The sequence below is a fragment of the Pistacia vera genome, unplaced genomic scaffold (genome assembly GCF_008641045.1).
Source record: "Pistacia vera cultivar Batoury unplaced genomic scaffold, PisVer_v2 Contig138, whole genome shotgun sequence".
NCBI classification, from domain to species: Eukaryota; Viridiplantae; Streptophyta; class Magnoliopsida; order Sapindales; family Anacardiaceae; genus Pistacia; species Pistacia vera.
Window position 1 is genome coordinate 936,616 of NW_022195444.1, and position 24,401 is coordinate 961,016.

The window sequence follows — 24,401 nt, forward strand, 5'->3', positions numbered from 1 at the left end:
AACGAGGCAAGAAATTAAAAAAAACACTATATTATTTATACGTTCATCTAACAAAATTTTCCGATAAAAGGTTATATTACTATCAAAAGAAGGATGAAACGGTCATATTGCCATTAAAGCTATACTAGATATATAAAATATGCGTCCATGACGTTCTGTAGGCTATAGTTGGTACTATTTTTTTAGAATTGTATAAATGATTGTATAAATGAAGAGATAAAAAGAGAGAAAGAGATATCAAGAATAAGGGGAGGGTTGAGTAAGAGGGGAATAGATTATTTACAGGAAGTTAGACGTTAGATACATATGGTAATTATTATTAATAAATTAATTAGGAAAGACAATCAACCATAAGAAGAGAGAATACGAGAGAAGGTTGGTAAGATAAGGTTAAGCATCACATCAGTTGGTCCATAGGGCAACCAACCGTACATATTTACATGTGAAACATTCACGGTTCCCTCAAATATTTCCATCTATAAATTCTCCTCTTTTTAGTTTTTTTTTATTTATTATACCTTCCTTTGCGGATAGACCTTAATTAGTGATTCGTTCATGTTATAAGAGTATTTATTAATAAAAAAAGAGAAAAAAAAAAATCAAGTAATTAAACAATAGCCACTAAGTACCATGGACGAGGCAAGGCTATTAATCTGTGGCAACTGGCAAGGGGCCATGGATAAAACACATTCTATTTCTTTCAATAATGGCTCCTCGTACTTTTGGAGCACATGTTACAGTAAACAGGTGCGCAGCAAAACTTGATCTGCTGCTGGTACATTAAGCAAAGAAAATGGAATGGAATTCAATACCCTATTGTGTAAAAACCCTTTAATGACATTTTAATACTAGTATTGTTGACTTAGATAGTGCTAGTATATAATCTCTTCCTCTTGCTTTTGCAGTGATGAAAGAAGGCTAGCAAGCTAGACCGTATATCTATAAACCATTTGACACTTTTTCCTGTCAATTTTTAAAGAATTACTAAGTTTTTCTCCTCCAAAAGTTGCTTGAAGTGAGATTGATGCTTGAGATCTCCATGTGAAGATTATGTTCACCCATCGGAATTCTTCGAATTCCGAATTGATCAGCAATACTTAGTGTTTTGCACATCAACATTAAACTTAACACTATGCTGTGATCCAGCTGCATATGGATTTTCCAAGCCTATCGTTGCTTACTTGCAGACCATTTTCCAGCCGGTGGCGTCGAGAAAACAGAAGGGTATGTGTCCCATCCATAGCCGGTGTTTTTAACATCGACATGGAAACCTATGAAGTTTATTGCAATTTGTATGTTTGACCCTGATGGCATTGCTTGAGACCTGGAGTTTTTGATGGCATAGAGACTTGGTGCAAGGAATTGACACTTTCTTTTGGAGCAATGGCTAATTGTGACAAATTTAGTGTAGCTCATTCCATGACCAAATGGGACACAACATTGCCCTTATAAATCGATATCCTTCCAGGATACCTCTTGATGGGTTTGCTCTCATGCCCATATCTGTCAGGGGACCTTAGCTAAATAGTTCTGTGGATACCATGTCATGGGCAGCTTTCCTCCTGGATATAGAAAAAGTAAAGGAATTAATAACGAGTACATTTGCTTTTACTGAAGAACTTTAACTTCTGTTAAAATGGAAACCTGGATTAGTTGTTCCAAACAGAACATCAGCAATGGCAGTACCACCAGCTTGGCCAGGATAACCAACCCACAAAGGCACTGATACGAGGATCATTTTTAGCAAATGTGACATCAATGGGGCCACCACTCATCAAGACCAAAATTGTAGGACCTCTTGAGGCCCTTGACACTCTGGTTACAAGCTCCTGTTGCAGTCCAGGCAAAGCAGTCCGGCCCTGTCCTTAAATTCTGCCTCTTGGATTGGTCCAGGCCCATTACCAAGACTGTTGCATCGGCCTGGCGGGCTGCTGCCTCGGCAGCTCTAATTGTTGGTTCCCTCTGCACAACGCCTAAGCACCCCTTTGGTGAATGGCTTTGCATATCTTGCAATCCCCTGTCCAGGACTGTGTAACCACATGCAACACCTAAAAATTGTGAAAACATTACTTTGACACCATATTAAATAAGTACTCTGTCATCAACGTATATATATACATACCTGCATAGTTGCCAATCATAGTTACTGTAGCATCAGAGTTGGGTCGCTGACTGCTACAGTTGATGACGCCGAGTGGAGAGTGGTAAAGTTGGCCTAGAGTTCTTCAACAGAACAATGCCTTGTCGTGCGGCCTGGAGACGAGGAATTGGTGGGCTGGAGCAAACATCTCTTGGGCCCAGTTTTCCAAATGGTTGGGCTGACGGCTCGCCGTCGAACATGCCCAGTCTCATTGGACCGTTATTGTGTTGGCTAAAGCCAGGTTAACATCTTCCTCCTTTAGCAATCCTCCTTTACAGCCCCCTCTGTGTGGAGTGCCAGGAAAGGCCCACAATCCAAATCTAAGCCTGCAAAATTTTCCCCAGGAGTCCCAAAAGCTTCAACACCCCGCCCAAATCAATTTTTTTTTCCTCAAATATACAAATTAAAGTGTCATTATTTTCCTAACCTGCTTTGATAGTAATGCAGCTGCTTCTTCTGGTGTGTCGGTATAGTGTGATTATCATATAGAACTCCACAGAGTCCAATCTGAACAATGTATCTGTTTAGAGCCAAAAAAAAAAAACCAGAGTTAAAACTTGATGAAACAACGATATTCAAAACTGATAGGGTTGATGAGTTTTTCCACATAGATAAAATGGAACTCACCCATTAAGCTTCCATTGGCCACGGATTGTGTTCTTGAGATTCAGGACCACACAAGTCGCTTTCCATTGACTTGATTAAGCCACATAACACTAGCAACTTTTCCTTCACAACACATGACTTGAATGGCACATCATAGGTGTCTTCTAAATCCTGCTTGCTCACCTACACTTATCAAATCAATACATTTTATACATATTATCTTTATATTATGAAATTAATGTTTTGTATACTCAATTATAGTACTGTATAACTTGAAAGTAATTGTTAACGGTGTGAAAAAGGCTCACTAAAATAGCCCTAATGACAGCTAATATAAGAAAACGATACATCATAGGACCACCAATGGTCCTACAACTTTATATTAATGAATTATATAATATGTTAATTTCAGATGAAAATGAATTGATTAAGAATTAAATTTCTTACCCTAGCATTAAAATGATAGCGATCGACGCCATTCCAGTTATCAAGATCATGGCTGTGTAATGTTTACAACATGCAGCAACTTTAAGCCTATTTCCCGCAGCGTTACCTTGCAGTCCTCTGACATAACTGGCGTCATATTTTCCAGCCAAAACAGGATCCTCACCAGGAGTCTCTTGCCCTCTTCCCCATCTGGTCCCGAAATATGTTCACATTCGGACTCCAATATGTCAAACCGGCCATTCCTCCATTGTACATGCTCTTGCTTCATCAGACACCACCTGCACCCCCCACCAACATCAACAAGAGACTATATCAATCATTTTATCGTTCGTTTAATTCAAGCTTTTTTCAATAAAGATGATTGCAGATAATAATAAAATGGAAAACCATTCATTTATGGCTAAATGGATGGGACCCGACTGAGGATGGACCGTAAATGCTCGCAAGTTGGACCCTGCCACTTGTTGCATGCGAGGTTTAACTTTTACAAACTTGACAAATTTTATTTCTTGGTTGAAAGCTTTAGTTGATACGTCACTAATATCCTTTTCTCTTCTCATCCATAATATTATAATTATTTTCAGCCTCATGACATGTTGATTTCATAGCTGAAAATTCATCACATATATAAAGCCAAATCTAACAACCCATTCTATATTTGTTTAATGGATTTATTATATCAATTATATATATGTGAAAGTTTGTAGCTACTAGTTAGTTAGTTCAAGCAACTTTTAAAGCAAACAATAAATTTTCTGAATGGCTGTCACACTGTAGGCTGCAGTCTCGAAGTGAAGAGCTCGAACTATGCCTGGCACGATCGGGTGCTAAGAGCTAGGATTGCAATCTGAGAGCTAAGATTGCGATCTGAGAGCTTGGAGCAATTCAAAGCTGAGCACGATCTGATAACTGACATGAAATGTCCAATAGATGAATTCCTGGAGGGAGCTAACGTCAGAAGCCCAAATGCACGGCTTAGAGGCCTTAAACAGATAAGCCAATTTAAAACAGTCATAACTTTTGATCCGAGAAGAGTTTTGGAGCCCGTAAGATATCGACGGAAAGCTTGTTCCGAGCTCTACGTCGAGGTAATTGGAAAACTTGGTTAGGGCTATTTTCGAGACCAAAATCCACTGTTTTGGCATGTTTTGAGGCTGTTTTGAGTTTTCTACACGTTTTTTCTAACGCTGACATTTGGTCGCGATCTGAGAACTGATCGCGACCTGAGAATTGAGAACACGACCTGAAGCTGTTCACAACATCAGAGCTAAAAGCTGATCGTGATTTGAGAACTAGGAGCTGACCGCAATTTGATAGGAGCTCGACCTGAGAGTCTGAGGCATGCGATCTGAACGATCTGATGCACATGATCTCAAACAAACAAGCAAGCTCATGAGCTCAATCTGAGGGCATAAGGAGCTCGATCAGAGGCATAAAGAGCTCGATCTGAGAACTCGAGAGCTCTTTACGATCTAAGAGCATGAGAGCTCTTTGAGATCAAAGAGTTTAAGGAGTTCAATCACAAAACAAGAATTCAATCAGAAAGCGCGAAGCTTGATCTGAGAATGAGAGATCAACGATCTAATCGCGATCTGGGCACTGGGAAGCGCGATCAAAATTATCTGAACGCGTGATCTTAACAACCTTGAACGCGCAATCCAGATGATTTGAGCGTGTTATCTGCGCTCTGGGCGATCCGAACATCCAATCTACAATCTGACCACGTGATCGGGGAGCTAAAGATCAGTGATCTAAAGCTAAAGATCAGGACGATCTAAGCGTGCGATCAACGATCTGGCCATACGATCGGAGAGCTAAAGATCAGCGATCTGAATCTGAGGATCAAGATGATCTGAGCATGCGATCAACGATCTGACCACGCAATCGGAGAGCTCTAACGCGTGCGATCGACGATCTAGCCACACGATCGGAGAACTCTGACGCGTGCGATATGCGATCTGGCCACGCGATCAGAGAACTCTGCTGCGTGCGATCTGCGATCTAGCCACACGATCAGAGAACTCTAACACATGTGATCTGCGATTTGGCCACGCGATCGGAGAGCTAAAGATCAGTGATTTGAAGTTAAAGATCATGACAATTTGAGCGTGCGATCAGCGATCTGGCCACGCGATCGAAGAGCTCTAACACATGCGATCAACGATCAGGCCACGCAATCGGAGAACTTTGACGCATGCAATTGATGATCTAGCCACGCGATCGGAGAACTCTGATGCGTGCAATCTGGCCACGCGATCGGAGAACTCTGACGCGTGCTATCTGCGATCTGGCCACGCGATCGGAGAACTCTAACGCGTGCGATCTGCGATCTGGCCACGCCATTGGAGAACTCTGATACGTGCGATCTGCGATTTGGCCATGTCATTGGGGAGCTTGGATGCAGGTTTGAGACTTACATGGGCCACCAAACTGTTGATGCTTGATTTTGGACACCAACGACTCACAAGGGCAAAGTGCTAAGCAAGTCTTAGAAATTACACGGGATGGATCATAAGATTAGAATATGGTGCTGAGATTATATATGTTGCAGAAAACATAAATAATAGACTGACAAGAGAGGTTTTTATAGTGGTTCGGATGCTTAAAGCGAATCCTACATCCACTATTATTTTATTGTTCTCTGACTATTTCTAAGATATTGCCCGTAAGACATATAAAGATGAAGAAATACTTTGCTTTGTAGAGAGAAAGAATGAAACTCAAATTTATGCCTAACTCTCATATGCCTAACCCCCTTTTCGTGAAGAGAAGTGTCAATTTACATATCTTTGAGGTCAATGTAATGAGTGTTTTGCAAGTTACCTTAACATATAGAAAGCTTTCATCTGTTCTTCTCTTAAAATGAGATAGAGTTGGTATAAGGTATCTTTAAAGTGATATAGACTTGACAGTAAGTATAATTTGTCTTTTAGGTACTTGTTGAGCTGACATAGCTGACTTTTTAGGCATAACACTTTGTTTGTTTAATTAATGGAATATGTTGATAAAAAATGTAAGATGTTTGATAGAGAAAGATCCATACCCGTCCGATTTCCTCCCACATTGATTGATTGAAAGAAGCAGCGGTGGTGATGACTTGAGGGAAGCTAGTGGCCCTCGGGAAGGCCCCACCGAATTTAGTCCCCGGACCCACATTTGACACGCCATGAAGGGCCTCGGACCACCACTCGTATCCTTGAATTCCAAGTCTCGGCACAGCCGCTGCATTGTTCACAAGCAGCCTGATCTTCTCCTGCAATGTCAGCCGGCGATCAGTCCCTCACTCTCACGTGTTCTGGACCGATACCCAACAGAACTTCAGATCCTCGTCAACCCATTTCGAGGGTCGCACGCAAAGGGTGAACGTGAGTGTACATGAACACAAGAGAGTTGAGCGATAGAGAAGAAGCAGAACAAGTGTTGTTGGGAGAAGTGAAGAAGAAAAGAAAAGTGCTGATGAAATTCTGAATGGCGGGCATGTTGATTAATACAATGAGAGCTTAATTTGTTTGTTTTTGTTTATGTGTTTTGTTCTAAAATGAACCGTTTATATAGAGAAAAGCTAGCGTCTAAATGTGAGTGAATAGGGTATTGATTGAGGTTACACGTCATGATATTTCGAACTAAACAACATAATACACGCAGCCTCACTCTAAAAGAGAGAGAAGAGAGACAGATTGATGAGTCTGAGTGAGTTTAACACCCTTTAGCTGTTAGTTTTAATAGTGATAGCTGCTATAGCAATAGGTATAACTGATTAAGAAAACAATGGCAGACAGAAACAAAAAAAAGGAAAAGGACAGAGAGATAGCTCAGTATAAATACTATTTCAGCACAACTATAAAGCAGAAACTAAAAACTGGATACATATATAAACAGTTTCAGAAGATGGTGGATTGGTGGTCACGCCTCACAGGTCCGACGTGCGAACTATTTCTTTATTTGCACTTCTTGCTCACAGTCATATTAGCAGAGAGCACTCAAACGAAGGCAAGAAATTAAAAAAAACACTATATTATTTATACGTTCATCTAACAAAATTTTACGATAAAAGGTTATATTACTATCAAAAGAAGGATGAAACGAGTCTATTGCCATTAAAGCATACTAGATATATATAAATATGCGTCCATGACGTTCTGTAGGCTATATTGTACTATTTTTTAAGAATGTATAAATGATTGTATAAATTGAAGAAAAAAGAGAGAAAGAGATACAGAATAGGGGGAGGGTTGAGTGAAGAGGGAGATGAGAATATATTTCAGGAAGTTAGACGTTAGATACATATGGTAATTTTATTAATAAATTAATTAGTGGAAAGACAATCACCCAATAAGAAGAAGAATACGAGAGAAGGTTGGTAAGAATAAGGTTAAGCTATCAACTCAGTTGTCCATAGGCAACCCATCCGTACATTTTACATGTGAAAACATTCCCGGTTCCTCAAATATTTTCCATCTATAAATCTCTCCTCTTTTTATGGGATTTTTTTTATTTATTATACCTTCCTTTGCGATAGACCTTAATTAGTGTTTCGTTCATGTTATATAGAGAGTATTTATTAATAAAAGAGAAAAAAAAAAAATCAAAGTAATTCAATAGCCATAAAGTAGCCATGGACGAGGCAAGGCTATTAATCTGTGGCAACTGGCAAGGAGGCCATGGATAAAACATCATTCTATTTCTTTCAATAATGGCTCCTCGTACTTTTGGAGCACTGTTACAGTAAACAGTAGCAGCAAAACTTGACTGCTGCTGGTACATGGACAAAGAAAATGAATGGAATTCAATACCTATTGTGTAAAAACCCTTTAATGACATTTAATACTAGTATTGTTGACTTAAGATAGTGCTAGTATATATGATCTTCTTCCTCTTGCTTTGCAGTGATGAAAGAAGGACTACACTAAACCGTATATCTATTAATACCATTGACAACTTTTTCCTGTCAATTTTTAAGAATTACTAAGTTTTGATCTCCTCCAAAGTTGCTTGAAGTGAGATTGAATGCTTGAGATCTCCTGTGAAGATTATGTTCCCCATCGGAATTCTTCGAATTCCGAATTGATCAGCATACTTAGGTGTTTGCACACATCAACATTAAACTTACACTATGCTGTGATCCAGCTGCAATATGGATTTTCTCAAAGCCTCAGTTGCTTACTTGCAGACCTTCCAGCCGTGGGCGTCGAGAAAACAAGAAGGGTATGTGTCCCATCCATGGAGCCGGTGTTTTTAACATCGACATGGAAACCTAATGAGAGTTTATTGCAATTTGTATGTTTGACCCTGATGGCATTGCTTGAGACACTGGAGTTTTGATGGATAGAGACTTGGTGCAAGAGGAATTGACACTTCTTTTGGAGCAATGGCTAAATGTGAGCATTTAGTGTAGCTCATTCCATGACCAAATGGGACACAACTTGCCCTTATAGAATCGATAAGTCCTTCCAGGATAGCCTCTTGATGTTTGCTCTCATGCCCATATCTGTCATGGGGACCTTAGCTAAATAGTTCTGTGGATACCATGTCATTGGCAGCTTTCCTCCTGGATATAGAAAAGTAAAGTGAATTAATAAGACGATACATTTGCTTTTACTGAAGACACTTTAACTTCTGTTAAATGGAAACCTGGATTAGTTGTTCCAAACAGAACATCAGCAATGGCAGTACCACCAGCTTGCCAGGATAACCAACCCACAAAATGGCACTGATACGAGGATCATTTTTAGCAAATGTGACATCAATGGGGCCACCACTCATCAAGACCAAAATTGTAGGACCTCTTGAGGCCCTTGACACTCTGGTTACCAAGCTCCTGTTGCATGTCGGCAAGAGCAGTCCGGCCCTGTCCTTAAATTCTGCCTCTATGGTTGGTCCAGGCCCATTACCAAGACTGTTGCATCGCCTGGCTGGCGGGCTGCTGCCTCGGCAGCTTCAAATTGTTGTTTCCCTCTGCAAGCAACGCCTAAGCCCCCTGTTGGGGAATGGTCTTGCATATCTTGCAATCCCCTGTCCAGGACTAGTGTAACCACATGCAACACCTAAAAATTGTACGAAACTATTACTTTGACACCATATTAATAATTACTCTGTCATCACATATTATATAATCATACCTGCTAGTTGCCAATCATAGTTACTGTAGCATCAGAGTTGGGTCCGATGACTGCTACAGTATGATGACCCCGAGTGAGAGATGTAGTTGGCCTAGAGTTCTTCAACAGAACAATGCCTTGTCGTGCGGCCTGGAGAGCGAGGAATTGGTGGGCTGGAGCGCAAACATCTCTTGGGCCCAGTTTTCCTGTTGGGCTGACGGCTCGCCGTCGAACATGCCCAGTCTCATTTGGACCGTTATTGTGTTGGCTAAAGCCAGGTTAACATCTTCCTCCTTTAGCAATCCTCTCTTTACAGCCCCCTCTGTGTGAGTGCCGGAATGGCCCACAATCCAAATCTAAGCCTGCAAAAGTTTCCCCAAGCGCAAAAGCTTCAACACCTCCGCCCAAATCAATTAATTTTTTCTCTCAAATATACAAATTAAAGTGTCATTATTTTTCCTAACCTGCTTTGATAGTAAATGCAGCTGCTTCTTCTGGTGTGTCGTTAGTGCTGAGTATCAATATGAACTCCAACGAGTCACAATCTGAGACAATGTATCTGTTTAGAGCCAAAAAAAAAAACCAGAGTTGAAAACTTGATGAAACAACATATTCAAACTGATAGGGTATGATGAGTTTTCCACATAGAAATAAAATGGAACTCACCCATTAAGCTTCCATTGGCCACGGATTGTGTTTCTTGAGAATATCGGATCAGCACAAGTCGGCTTTCCATTGACTTGATTATAAGACACATCACATAGCAACTTTTCCTTCTACAACATGACTTGAATGGCACATCATAGGTGTCTTCTAAATCCTGCTTGCTCACCTACACTTTCATATCAATACAATTTTATTACATATTTTCTTTATTAGTTATGATTAATGTTTTGTATATCAATTATAGTACTGATTAACTTGAAAGTAATTGTTAACGGTGTGAAAAAGGCTCACTAAAATAGCCCCTAATTGACAGCTATATAAGAACGACCATAGGACCACCGATGGTCCTACAAACTTTATTAATGAATTATATAATAATGTTAATTTCAGATATAATGTGATTAAAGAATTAAATTTCTTACCCTAGCATTAAAATGATAGCGTCGACGCCATTCCAGTTACAAGATCATAGGCTGGTAATGTTTACAACATGCAGCAACTTACTCCTATTTCCCGCAGCGTTACCTTGCAGTCCTCTGACATAACTGGCTGCATATTTTCCAGCCAAAACAGGATCCTCACCAGGTCTCTTGCCCTCTTCCCCATCTGGTCCCGAATATGTTCACATTCGGACTCCAATATGTCAAACCGGCCATTCCTCCATGTACATCGCTCTTGCTTCATCAGCCACCACCTGCACACCCCCCCCAACATCAACAACAAGAGACTATTCAACAGTTATCTTTCGTTTAATTCAAGCTTTTTTCATTAAAGATGATTGCAGATAAGATAATAAATGGAAAACCATTCATTTATGGCTAAATGGAATGGACCCGACTGAGGAGGACCGTAAATGCTCGCAAGTTGGACTCCTGCCACTTGTTGCATGCGAGTTTAACTTTTATGAAAAACTTGACAAATTTTATTATTCTTGGTTGAAAGCTTTAGTTGATACAGTCACTAATATCCTTTTCTCTTATCTCATCCATATATTATAATTATTTCAGCCTCATGACATGTGATTTCATAGCTGAAATTTCATCACATATATAAGCCAAATCTAACAACCCATTTCATATATTTGTTTAATGGATTTATTATATTGCTAGTAATGGGACTTCTGCAAGTAGTATTCAATTTAATATAATAATTGTTGTGACGCGCATGTGGTATGGTTCTCTGATAAATGGTTACTCCTTTCACTTTTACTTAATTGTTTAGCATATTTGATGGTGACTTCTTCCTAAAACTGATTAGTTAGGTATTGTTGAAGTGATTTTGAAGTGGGTTTCCTTTATAAATTATATATAATTCTTATTTAAGAAAACAGTAGTCCTCATAGGAATTAGTATAGCATGTGTCCACTTGACCAATATGGATTGGATAATTCGGATTTGATAGGTGTGACTTGACTTAAAATTTATGTTTGCCTTTCTCCAAAGCATCATTGGTGGAGAGTACAAACTTTTCTAATTACTTTTGTTGTTGATTAATCGAATATGTTGATAAAAAGTAAGATGTTCGATAGAGAAAGATCCAACCCGTCCGATTTCCTCCCACATTTGATGGAAAGAAGCAGCGGTGGTGATGACTTGCGGGAAGTAGTGGCCCCGGAACGCCCCACCGAATTTAGTCCCCGGACCCACATTTGACCGCCATGAGGGCCTCGGACCACCACTCGTATCCTTGAATTCCAAGTCTCGGCACAGCCCGCGCATTGTTCACAAGCGCCTGATCTTCTCCTGCAATGTCAACCGGCCGAAAGTCCCTCACTCTCACGTGTATCGGGACCGATACCCGACGAACTTCAGACTCCTCGTCAACCCATTTCGAGGGTCGCATGCAAAAGGCGAACGTGAGTGTACATGGACAAAATGAGAGTTGAGCGATAGAAGAAGAAGCAGAACAAGTGTTGTTGGAGAAGTGAAGAAGAAAAGAAAAGTGTTTGTTGAAATTCTGAATGGGGGCATGTTGATAGTATAATAAGAGCTTAATTTGTTTTTTTTTGTTTGTGTTTTTGTTCTAAAATGAAGCCGTTTATATAGAGAAAAACTTACGTCTAATGTGAGTGAATAGGGTATTTGATTGAGGTTACACGTCGATTAATATTTCGAAGCTAAATCGAACACATTACACGCAGCCTCACTCTAAGAGAGGAGAGAGAAAGAGAGAGAGAGAGAGCGACAGATTGATGATTAAGTAGTGAGTTTAACACGCATTTAGCTGGTAGTTTTAAGAGTGATAGAGCTGGCTATAGCAATTAGCTCAGACTGATAAAACCATGACACAGAAACAAATAGGGAAAAAGGAGGAAAGAAGATTAGCGCAGTAGTAAATAACTATTTCAGCCATAACTATAAAGCAGATAAAACTAGACTGGATACATATATAACACATTTTCAGAACATGGTGGATGTGTGTCACGGACGATCGAATCTATTTCTTTATTTGCACTTCTTGCTCACAGTCAATTAGCAGAGGGCACTCAAACGAAGGCAAGAAATTAAAAAAAAATACTATTTATTTATACGTTCATCTAACAAAATTTTACGATAAAACGTTATATTACTTCAAAACAAGGAAAAACGAGTCATATTGCCATTAACTATACGATATATACAAATATGCGTCCATGACGTTCTGTAGCCATAGTTGGTAGTATTTTTTTAAGAATTGTATAATGTTATATATTCAATATTATAAAAAGTGTACAATATATAGTTTTAACATATTCTATACAAGAAAATACAATTCCTAATAATGATTAATCAAAACTAGGAAGATGATTTTATTCCTTAATATTTTTCTCAGCAATGATATAAAAGCCTATGAAGAATTAATCTCGTGACGTTTCAGTTTTCACTTTTAGATACATGAACGTGAACTTTTGTCTGATTATTAATCAATTAACCTCTCAAAAATAAATAATTTTTTCTTTTTGTCTATTTACTGACTTCAGTTTCATCTTGTGAACTGTATTCTAGAAGCTTATTAATCAGTTTGTTGGTATAGGCTTGTTTTTTCTTCAGATTTATAGGGGAAATATAAATATTAATTACAATATTGGTTTTTATTTGGATCATATGGTAGTTGACTCGATGATGAGATATATATGGAATCTGTAACATGCAAAACGACTTAAATTCATAAAATTGGGGACCCAGAAAGATGTATATTTATGTATTATTTTAATATTGTATTAAAACAGAAGGGTTTGTTCTTGTTTATTCTTTTTCATATAATGAAGCAGAAGAAAGGTCCATTCAAAATTGATTATTTTTTAATTTACAGCAAGCATGGATTACCTAACAGTTTTGAAAAGAAATAATACCAACGAATGAGACACAAATTCTTATCATTAATTAATTAAGCATGACATGAGTATCTTAAGAAACTGAATTGAATTTGAAGATCGAAATTCTTTTATCAATATCAGAATATCAAAGTTGTTGAACAAGAAAATAAATCTTTGACTTACAAAATTTTAATATCTCAAAATTTATTTATCTCCAATAGTGGTTGCTACATAATTGTGATTTTATTCAATCATATATTATATTATTTTATATATAATCAATTTCCACGGGATAAAATAGAGATATCTCTTACGTTATCTTATATGTGAAAGTATCCAACTTTTTTCTTTTTTTTTTTAATTTATAGGCGACTTTTTAAGTCTACAGTCAAATCTAAGGGCTAGACCTTGACAAAGGAGAAAATTACCAAGCTGGATTACGACTTAATTATAGTATAATAATTATTGATTGGAGAAAAGAATAAGATAAAAAGATAGTTACGAAAAGAAAAAGTCTAAAGTATATATGACCAGCTTTCTCCAAACAAATTAATTAAAACATGTCCACCAATAAGTTCATGCATCGAAAAAAGCACAAAATAATAAGAAAGAAAACCAATTTAAAAAAGCCACCAAAATAGACCATAATAAAGGACCAAATGATAACATAGGCAGCTTCATATTACAGTTAAAATTTCGTTACAGCTATAGCAGGTGTAACAGGAACAACAACTATCTTTTTATTTGAGTATAAATGCAGCAAACAAGCAAACTGATTATATAACGAATTTGAATTGATGAAACATTGGCGATTTTCCTGGAGAAACTACCCCGATCTCTACCTGTAACATCAGTCTGTTTGTATCTTCAAGCAACACAAAACGAACACTCAACCTTTCATGTGGGTCACTGGGACCTTCATTGTTATGGATAACATAACATTATGGACTCTGCGTCACCTAATCGCTTTCTTTAAGAAGTCGTTACTCCATGAAAAAGAATCTACAACCACATCATCTCGTTCATGTATTCATGGAATTAATATATTATATAGAAACCTCAAAAGGTTAGTCTGACGATCAAGTAGGTTTGCTCATTTTTTTTTTTTTTTTTTAAAGTTTTTAAGTTCAAATCTTAGAACCACACCTTCCACAATTTGTTCCATGTAAAATTATATATCTTTAGGAAAACTATTTAATAAATAATATAATTATAAATAAAAATAAAATAATAGGAATGTTATTAGGAATTGAAATATAAACCCTATTAAAAAATAGAATGTTTCAAAGTCTCCATAATCATCACGTAACAGCAAGTATGTAAAACTCGGCTCATATATATATATACGACAACTCACAGTTCATGATATAGATGATGCAGTTCATCACTGGAGTTAAGTACATGTGATTGGTAGAACTTCACATAGTGTACTTAGAAAAGATTCTTAACTTATAATTGAATTTTAGGATATATTATAGGAATATGGATAGGCTTGTTTATTGATATAACAAACAAAAAGGTGTTGTCCAGGAGTTTGCTTGTGGCCATTGCCAACCAACGCCAACTCGATTCAATTACCTTAAGACTTTGAGTTAATTCAAATCATGGGTTCATCAACAGGTGGGGTACTTTACTTAGCTTGGAATAGACAAGACAATTTGCAAAGAAATGAATAAGAGAAGCTGATTGATTGGTTGGAGATGTGGCCAAAATAAATCCTAAATGACTGCTGATGGAAAACAAGATGGATAAAACCAATCTGTCTCGGAATAAATTGGGTCACATTTCTGACTTCTGGATGAGAATGATTGGGAAAATTTTATCAGAAAGATCATCCATGCAAATTGGATATTATTATATGGATATTATGGAGAGCTGCATTTAAGCTAGCAGCTGCTACAACAATGGCGTGGACCTACAATTTTACATATATTTTTTTAATGGATTATGATATTTATTCTTATCCTTAAAAATATACTATGAATTGACATATGAGATAGACGCAGATTATCCTGCCATGTAACCAATTTGAACCTCATTCTCATCTCGCCTTATCTTCTTCACCTTCCAAACTTACTTACCAAACCAAAATTCTCTTTATATCCTAATACGTAACATATATTTATTAATTATTCATACACTGTACAATATGAATAGTTTAATTTGATACTAAAAATTGGTATCTGTACAGTCTAACCATATACGATATACTGTACGTAGCTTATAGTTTAGTTTCATGCAATATTTGGACTTGAATTTTGTAAGAAATTAAATATATATATTAATTGTTTTTGGTATTATTGAATTAAACTCAAATAAGAATTAAAAAATGTTGACATGCAAATATGGAAGGTTGATATTTTACGCAGAAAGATTACAAACATTATTATAAGATATTTCATTTCCTTACTTGAAGTGGTGATATTGTGTTTCCTTACCGAGGGAGATTACAGATTGTTGATACAGAAATCTGCACCAACCAGAGAATTCCGATTGACCATGTTGGAACCGGAATGGATGTGCACGTGATTACGAATAACCAACAGTGGATGAATAATAAATGCAATAAAATAAATGGCAGAGAGATTTTTAAAATGGTTGGGCAAGTTAAAACTTAGCCTACGTCTACTATTATCTTATTGTTTTTGAGAGCTTACAAAGAACAATATAATTCATAGAAAAATTTACTTTAAACACTTGCCCAGCCCCCTTGAAAAAAAGTTATGGTGGGTTTATATAGCACCCATTTAGATGATAGAGTTGAGATAAGATTCAAATACGTAGGATTAGGATGTTGCATGATCTTCAGCTACCTTAGTTGGAATCTAAGTCAATCTAAACATCTTCCTTTCAAATTGAGCAAATCTAAATATCTTCTCTCCTAATAGGAAATTAGCCTCTCCGGATTAACTGCACAAGAATAGGCCCCCAGTGTTTGGAGTGAGTAATCGCCCCTAAAAAACTCATGTCTCTGATCTGGATGGTTGTCGCATTATAGGCTGCTCTCTCGAATTGAAGAACTTGAACTATGCTTGCCACGATCCAAGAGATCTGAGAGATCTTGAACACTTGATCTCAAGTGAATGAGTGAGCTTATGAGATTAATCAAAGAGCATAAGGAGCTCAATTTGAGAGTGCGAGGAGTTCGATTAGAAAGAGCGGAGAGCTTGATCTGAGAACATAGCTCGATCTAAAAGTATAGAGAGCTTGATCTGAGAGCATAGCTCGATCAGAAAGCATGGAGAGCTTGATCTAAGAGCATAGCTCGATCAGAAAGCATGGAGAGCTTGATCTGAGAGCACAGCTCAATCAGAAAGCATATAGCGCTTGATCTGAGAGTATAGCTCGATTAGAAAACATGGAGGGCTTGATCTAAGAGCATTGCTCGATCCGAAAGCATAAAGAGTTTGATCTGAGACGATGGCTCGATCAGAAAGCTTGGAGAGCTTGATTTGAAAGCATAGCTCGATCAGAAAGTATAGCGAGCTTGATCTGAGTGCATTACTCGATCAGAAAGCTTGGAAAGGTTGATCTGAGAGCATTGCTCAATCAGAAAGCATGGAGAGCTTGATTTGAGAGCATTGCTCAATCAAAAAGCTTGGAAAGCTTGATATGAGAATATTGCTCGATCAGAAAGCATTGAGAGCTTGATCTGAGAGCATTGCTCGATCCAAAAGCTTGAAGAGCTTGATTTGAGGGCATAGTTTGATCAGAAAGTATTGAGAGCTTGATCTGAGAGCATTGCTCGATCCAAAAGCTTGAAGAGCTTGATTTGAGAGCATAGCTCGATTAGAAAGCGCGGAGAGCTTGAACTGAAAGCATTGCTCGATCAAAAAGCATGGCAAGCTTGATCTGAGTGCATTACTCTATCAGAAAGCTTGGAGAGCTTGATCTGAGAGCNCTAAAATGAAGCCGTTTATATAGAGAAAAAGCTAGCGTCTAAATGTGAGTGAATAGGGTATTTGATTGAGGTTACACGTCGATTGATATTTCGAAGCTAAATCAAACATAATACACGCAGCCTCACTCTAAAGAGAGAGAGAGAGAGAGACAGATTGATGAGTAACTGAGTGAGTTTAACACGCCTTTAGCTGTTAGTTTTAATAGTGATAGAGCTGGCTATAGCAATTAGGTAAGACTGATTAAGAAAACAATGGCAGACAGAAACAAAAAGGGAAAAAGGACAGAGAAGATAGCTCAGTATAAATAACTATTTCAGCCACAACTATAAAGCAGATAAAACTAAAAACTGGATACATATATAAACAGTTTCAGAAGATGGTGGATTGGTGGTCACGGCCTCACAGGTCACGGACGTGCGAATCTATTTCTTTATTTGCACTTCTTGCTCACAGTCATATTAGCAGAGAGCACTCAAACGAAGGCAAGAAATTAAAAAAAACACTATATTATTTATACGTTCATCTAACAAAATTTTACGATAAAAGGTTATATTACTATCAAAAAGAAGGATGAAACGAGTCATATTGCCATTAAAGCTATACTAGATATATATAAATATGCGTCCATGACGTTCTGTAGGCTATAGTTGGTACTATTTTTTTAAGAATTGTATAAATGATTGTATAAATTGAAGAGATAAAAAGAGAGAAAGAGATATCAAGAATAAGGGGGAGGGTTGAGTGAAGAGGGGAGATGAGAATATATTTACAGGAAGTTAAGACGTTAGATACATATGGTAATTAATTAATTAATAAATTAATTAGTGGAAAGACAATCAACCAATAAGAAGAGAGAATACGAGAGAAGGTTGGTAAGAATAAGGTTAAGCTATCAACATCAGTTGGTCCATAGGGCAACCCCAATCCGTACATATTTACATGTGAAAACATTCACGGTTCCCTCAAATATTTTCCATCTATAAATCTCTCCTCTTTTTATGGGATTTTTTTTATTTATTATACCTTCCTTTTGCGGATAGACCTTAATTAGTGATTCGTTCATGTTATATAGAGAGTATTTATTAATAAAAAAGAGAAAAAAAAAAAAATCAAAGTAATTAAACAATAGCCACTAAAGTAGCCATGGACGAGGCAAGGCTATTAATCTGTGGCAACTGGCAAGGAGGCCATGGATAAAAACATCATTCTATTTCTTTCAATAATGGCTCCTCGTACTTTTGGAGCACATGTTACAGTAAACAGGTAGCAGCAAAACTTGATCTGCTGCTGGTACATTGAAGCAAAGAAAATGGAATGGAATTCAATACCCTATTGTGTAAAAACCCTTTAATGACATTTTAATACTAGTATTGTTGACTTAAGATAGTGCTAGTATATTATGATCTTCTTCCTCTTGCTTTTGCAGTGATGAAAGAAGGCTAGCAAGCTAGACCGTATATCTATTAATACCATTTGACAACTTTTCCTGTCAATTTTTAAAGAATTACTAAGTTTTGATCTCCTCCAAAGTTGCTTGAAGTGAGATTGAATGCTTGAGATCTCCAATGTGAAGATTATGTTCACCCATCGGAATTCTTCGAATTCCGAATTGATCAGCAATACTTAGGTGTTTGCACACATCAACATTAAACTTAACACTATGCTGTGATCCAGCTGCAATATGGAATTTTCTCAAAGCCTATCAGTTGCTTACTTGCAGACCATTTTCCAGCCGGTGGCGTCGAGAAAACAAGAAGGGTATGTGTCCCATCCATGGAGCCGGTGTTTTTAACATCGACATGGAAACCTAATGAGAGTTTATTGCAATTTGTATGTTTGACCCTGATGGCATTGCTTGAGACACTGGAGTTTTTGATGCATGAGACTTGGTGCAAGAGGAATTGACACTTCTTTTGGAGCAATGGCTAATTGTGAGCAATTTAGTGTAGCTCTTCCATGACCAAATGGGAACACAACATGCCCTAAGAGAATCGATAAGTCCTTCCAGGATAGCCTCTTGATGGTTTGCTCTCATGCCCATATCTGTCATGGGACCTTAGCTAAATAGTCGTGGATACCATGTCATTGGCAGCTTTCCTCCTGGATATAGAAAGTAAAGTGAATTAATAGATACATTTGCTTTTACTGAAGACATTTAACTTCTGTTAAATGGAAACCTGGATTAGTTGTTCCAAACAGAACATCAGCAATGCAGTACCACCAGCTTGGCCAGATCACCCCCCAAAATGGCACTATACAGGATCATTTTTGCAATGTGACTCAATGGGGCCCCACTCATCAAGACCAAAATTGTAGGACCTCTTGGGCCCTTGACACTCTGGTTACAATCTCCTGTTGCGTCCAGGCAGAGCAGTCCGGCCTGTCCTTAAATTCTGCCTCTATGGATTGGTCCAGGCCCATTACCAAGACTGTTGCATCGGCCTGGCGGGCTGCTGCCTCGGCAGCTCTAAATTGTTGGTTCCCTCTGCAAGCAACGCCTAAGCACCCCTGTTGGTGATGGTCTTTGCATATCTTGCATCCCCTGTACAGGACTAGTGTAACCACATGCAACACCTAAAAATTGTACGAAACTATTAACTTTGACACCATATTAAATAAGTACTCTGTCATCACATAGTATATATATACTCCTAGCATAGTTGCAATCAGCATTTACTGAGCATAGGTTGGGTCCGATGACTGCTACAGTATGATGACGCCGAGTGGAGAGTGTAAAGTTGGCCTAGAGTTCTTCACAGAACAATGCCTTGTCGTGCGGCCTGGAGAGCGAGGAATTGGTGGGCTGGAGCGCAAACATCTCTGGGCCCAGTTTTCCAAAGGGTTGGGCTGACGGCTCGCCGTCGAACATGCCCGTCTCATTTGGACCGTATTGTGTTGGCTAAAGCCAGGTTAACATCTTCCTCCTTTAGCAATCCTCTCTTTACAGCCCCCTCTGTGTGGGTGCCAGAATGGCCCACAATCCAAATCTAACCTGCAAAAGTTTCCCCAAGGCCCAAAAGCTTCACCACCTCCGCCCAAATCAATTAATTTTTTCTCAAATTACAAATTAAGAGTGTCATTATTTTTCCTAACCTGCTTTGATAGTAAATGCAGCTGCTTCTTCTGGTGTGTCGGTATAGTGCTGAGTATCATATAGAACTCCAACAGAGTCAACAATCTGAGACAATGTACTGTTTAGAGCCAAAAAAAAAACCAGAGTTAGAAAACTTGATGAAACAACATATTCAAAACTGATAGGTTGATGAGTTTTCACATAGAAATAAATGGAACTCACCCATTAAGCTTCCATTGGCCACGGATTGTGTTCTTGAGAATATCAGGATCACACAATTCGGCTTTCCATTGACTTGTTATAAGAGCACTAACACTAGCAACTTTTCCTTCTACAACACATGACTTGAATGGCACATCATAGGTGTCTTCTAAATCCTGCTTGCTCACCTACACTTATCAATATCAATACAATTTTATTACTATTTATCTTTATTAGTTATGAAATTAATGTTTTGTATAACTCAATTATAGTACTGATTAACTTGAAAGTAATTGTTAACGGTGTGAAAAAGGCTCACTAAATAGCCCCTAATTGACAGCTATATAAAAACGATACATCATAGGACCACCAGGATGGTCCTACAAACTTTATATTAATGAATTATATAATAATGTTAATTTCAGATGATAATGAATTGATTAAAGAATTAATTTCTTACCCTAGCATTAAATGATAGCGATCGACGCCATTCCAGTTATCAAGATCATGGCTGTGTATGTTTACAACATGCAGCAACTTTAAGCCTATTTCCCGCAGCGTTACCTTGCAGTCCTCTGACATAACTGGCTGCATATTTTCCAGCCAAAACAGGATCCTCACCAGGAGTCTCTTGCCCTCTTCCCCATCTGGGGTCCCGAAATATGTTCACATTCGGACCCAATATGTCAAACCGGCCATTCCTCCATTGTACATCGCTCTTGCTTCATCAGACACCACCTGCACACCCCCACCACATCAACAACAAGAGACTATATCAATCAGTTACGTTCGTTTAATTCAAGCTTTTTTCAATTAAAGATGATTGCAGATAAGATAATAAAATGGAAAACCATTCATTTATGGCTAATGGAATGGGACCCGACTGAGATGGACCGTAAATGCTCGCAAGTTGGACTCCTGCACTGTTGCATGCGAGTTTAACTTTTGAAAAACTTGAAAAATTTTATTATTCTTGGTTGAAAGCTTTAGTTGATACAGTCACTAATATCCTTTTCTCTTATCTATCCATCCATATATTATAATTATTTCAGCCTCTGACATGTTGATTTCATAGCTGAAAATTCATCACATATATAAAGCCAATCTAACAACCCATTTCATATATTTGTTAATGGATTTATTATATTGCTAGGTATGGGACTTCTGCAGTAGTATTCATATATATATATAATTGTTGTGACGCGCATGTGGTATGGTTCTCTGAATAAATGGCTATACTCCTTCACTTTACTTTAATTGTTTAGCATATTTAGATGGTGACATTCTTCCTAAAACTGATTAGTTAGGTATTGTTGAAGTGATTTTGAAGTGGGTTTCCTTTATAAATTATATATATATCTTAATTTAGATGAATTAAACAGTAGTCCTCATAGGAATTAGGTATAGCATGTGTGCCACTTGACCAATAATGGATTGGATATTCACGGATTTGGTTATAGGTGTGACTTGACTTAAAATTTATGTTTGCCTTTCTCCAAAAGCATCATTGGTGGAGAGTACAAACTTTTCTAATTACTTTTGTTTGTTTGATTAATCGAATATTGTGATAAAAAATGTAAGATGTTCGATAGAGAAGATCCATACCCTCCGATTTCCTCCCATTGATTGATGAAAGAACAGCGGTGTGATGACTTGCGGAAGCTAGTGCGCCTCGGGAACCCCCACCGAATTTAGTCCCCGGCCCCACTTTGACACGCCTGAAGGGCCTCGGACCACCACTCGTATCCTTAATTCCAAGTCTCGGCACAGCCCTGCATTGTTCAAAGCAGCCTGATCTTCTCCTGCAATGTCAACCGCCGATCAAGTCCCTCACTCTCACGTGTATCGGGACCGATACCCGACAGAACTTCAGACTCCTCGTCAACCCATTTCGAGGGTCGCATGCAAAAGGCGAACGTGAGTGTACATGGACAAAATGAGAGTTGAGCGATAAAGAAGAAGCAGAACAAGTGTTGTTGGAAGAAGTGAAGAAGAAAAAGAAAAGTGTTGTGAGAAATTCTAATGGCGGGCATGTTGAATGTATATAAGAGAGCTTAATTTGTTTGTTTTTTGTTTGTGTTTTTGTTCTAAAATGAAGCCGTTTATATAGAGAAAACTTACGTCTAAATGTGAGTGAATAGGGTATTTGATTGAGGTACACGTCGATTAATATTTCGAAGCTAAATCGAACACAATACACGCAGCTCACCTAGAGAGAGAGAGAGAAAGAGAGAGAGAGAGAGCGACAGATTGATTAAGTGAGTGAGTTCCACCATTTAGCTGGTAGTTTTAAGTGTAGAGCTGGCTATAGCAATTCTCAGACTGATAAGAAACATGACAGACAGAAACAAATAGGGAAAAAGAGAGAGAAGATTAGCGCAGTAGTAAATAACTATTTCAGCCATAACTATAAAGCGATAAAACTAGAAACTGGATCATATATAACCAGTTTCAGAACTGGTGGATTGGTGGTCACGGACGTACGAATCTATTTCTTTATTTGCACTTCTTGCTCACAGTCTATTAGCAGAGGGCACTCAAACGAAGGCAAGAAATTAAAAAAAATACTATATTATTTATACGTTCTACTAACAAAATTTACGATAAACGTTATATTACTTCCAAAAACAAGGAAGAAACGAGTCATATTGCCATTAAAGCTATACTAGATATATACAAATATGCGTCCATGACGTTCTGTGTAGGCCATAGTTGGTAGTATTTTTTTAAGAATTGTATAAATATTATATATTCAATATTAATAAAAGTGTACAATATATAGGTTTAACAATTCTATACAAGAAAATACAATTCCTAATAATGATTAATCAAAACTATAAGAAAAGATGATTTATTCCTTAATATTTTTCTCAGCAATGATATAAACATGGCCTATGAAGAATTAATCTCGTGACGTTTCAGTTTTCACTTTTTAGATACATGAACGTGAACTTTGTCTGATTATTAATCAATTAACCTCTCAAAAATAAAAAATTTTCTTTTTGTCTATTTACTGACTTCAGTTTCATCTTGTGAACTGTATTCTAGAAGCTTTTAATCAGTTTGTTGGTATAGGCTTGTTTTTTCTTCAGTTTATGGGGGAAATATAAATATAATTACAATATTGGTTTTTATTTGGATCTATGGTAGTTGACTCGATGATGAGATATATATGGAATCTGTAACATGCAAACGACTTAAATTCAATAAAATTGGGGACCCAGAAAGATGTAATTTATGTATTATTTGGATATTGTTTAAAACGAAGGGTTTGTTTCTGTTTATTCTTTTTCATATAATGAAGCAAAGAAAGGTCCATTCAAAATTGATTATTTTTTAATTTACGACAAGCATGGATTACCTAACAGTTTTGAAAAGAATAATACCAACGAGATGAGACACAATATTCTTATCATTAATTAATTAAGGCTGACATGAGTATCTTTAAGAAACTGAATTGGAATTTGAAGATCGAAATTCTTTTATCAATATCAGAATATCAAAGTTGTTGAACAAGAAAATAAATCTTTGACTTAACAAATTTAATATCTCAAAATTTATTTATCTCCATAGTGGTTGCTACATAATTGTGATTTTATTCAATCATATATTATATATTTTTATTATAATCAATTTCCACGGGATAAATAGAGATATCTCTTACGTTATCTATAATATGTGAAAGTATCCAACTTTTTTCTTTTTTTTTTAATTTAGGCGACTTTTTAAGTCTACAGTCAAATCTAAGGCTAGACCTGGACAAAAGGAGAAAATTACCAAGCTGGATTACACTTAATTATATGTATATAATTATTGATTGGAGAAAGAATAAGATAAAAAGATAGTTACGAAAGAAAAGGTCTAAGTATATATGACCAGCTTTCTGCCTTTCTGCAAACAAATTAATTAAAACATGTCCACCAATAGTTCATGCTCGAAAAAGCACAATAATAAGAAAGAAAACCAATTTAAA

At 37.3% G+C, this 24,401-nt stretch overlaps 3 pseudogenes; all 3 read right to left on the reverse strand.

Annotated features, from left to right (window-relative positions):
- Window positions 1-973: 973 nt before the first annotated feature.
- On the reverse strand, window positions 974-6,475 carry LOC116122826 (annotated as a pseudogene).
- Window positions 6,476-8,158: 1,683 nt separating this feature from the next.
- LOC116122827 lies at window positions 8,159-11,927 on the reverse strand (annotated as a pseudogene).
- Window positions 11,928-18,386: 6,459 nt separating this feature from the next.
- LOC116122828 lies at window positions 18,387-23,075 on the reverse strand (annotated as a pseudogene).
- Window positions 23,076-24,401: the final 1,326 nt, after the last annotated feature.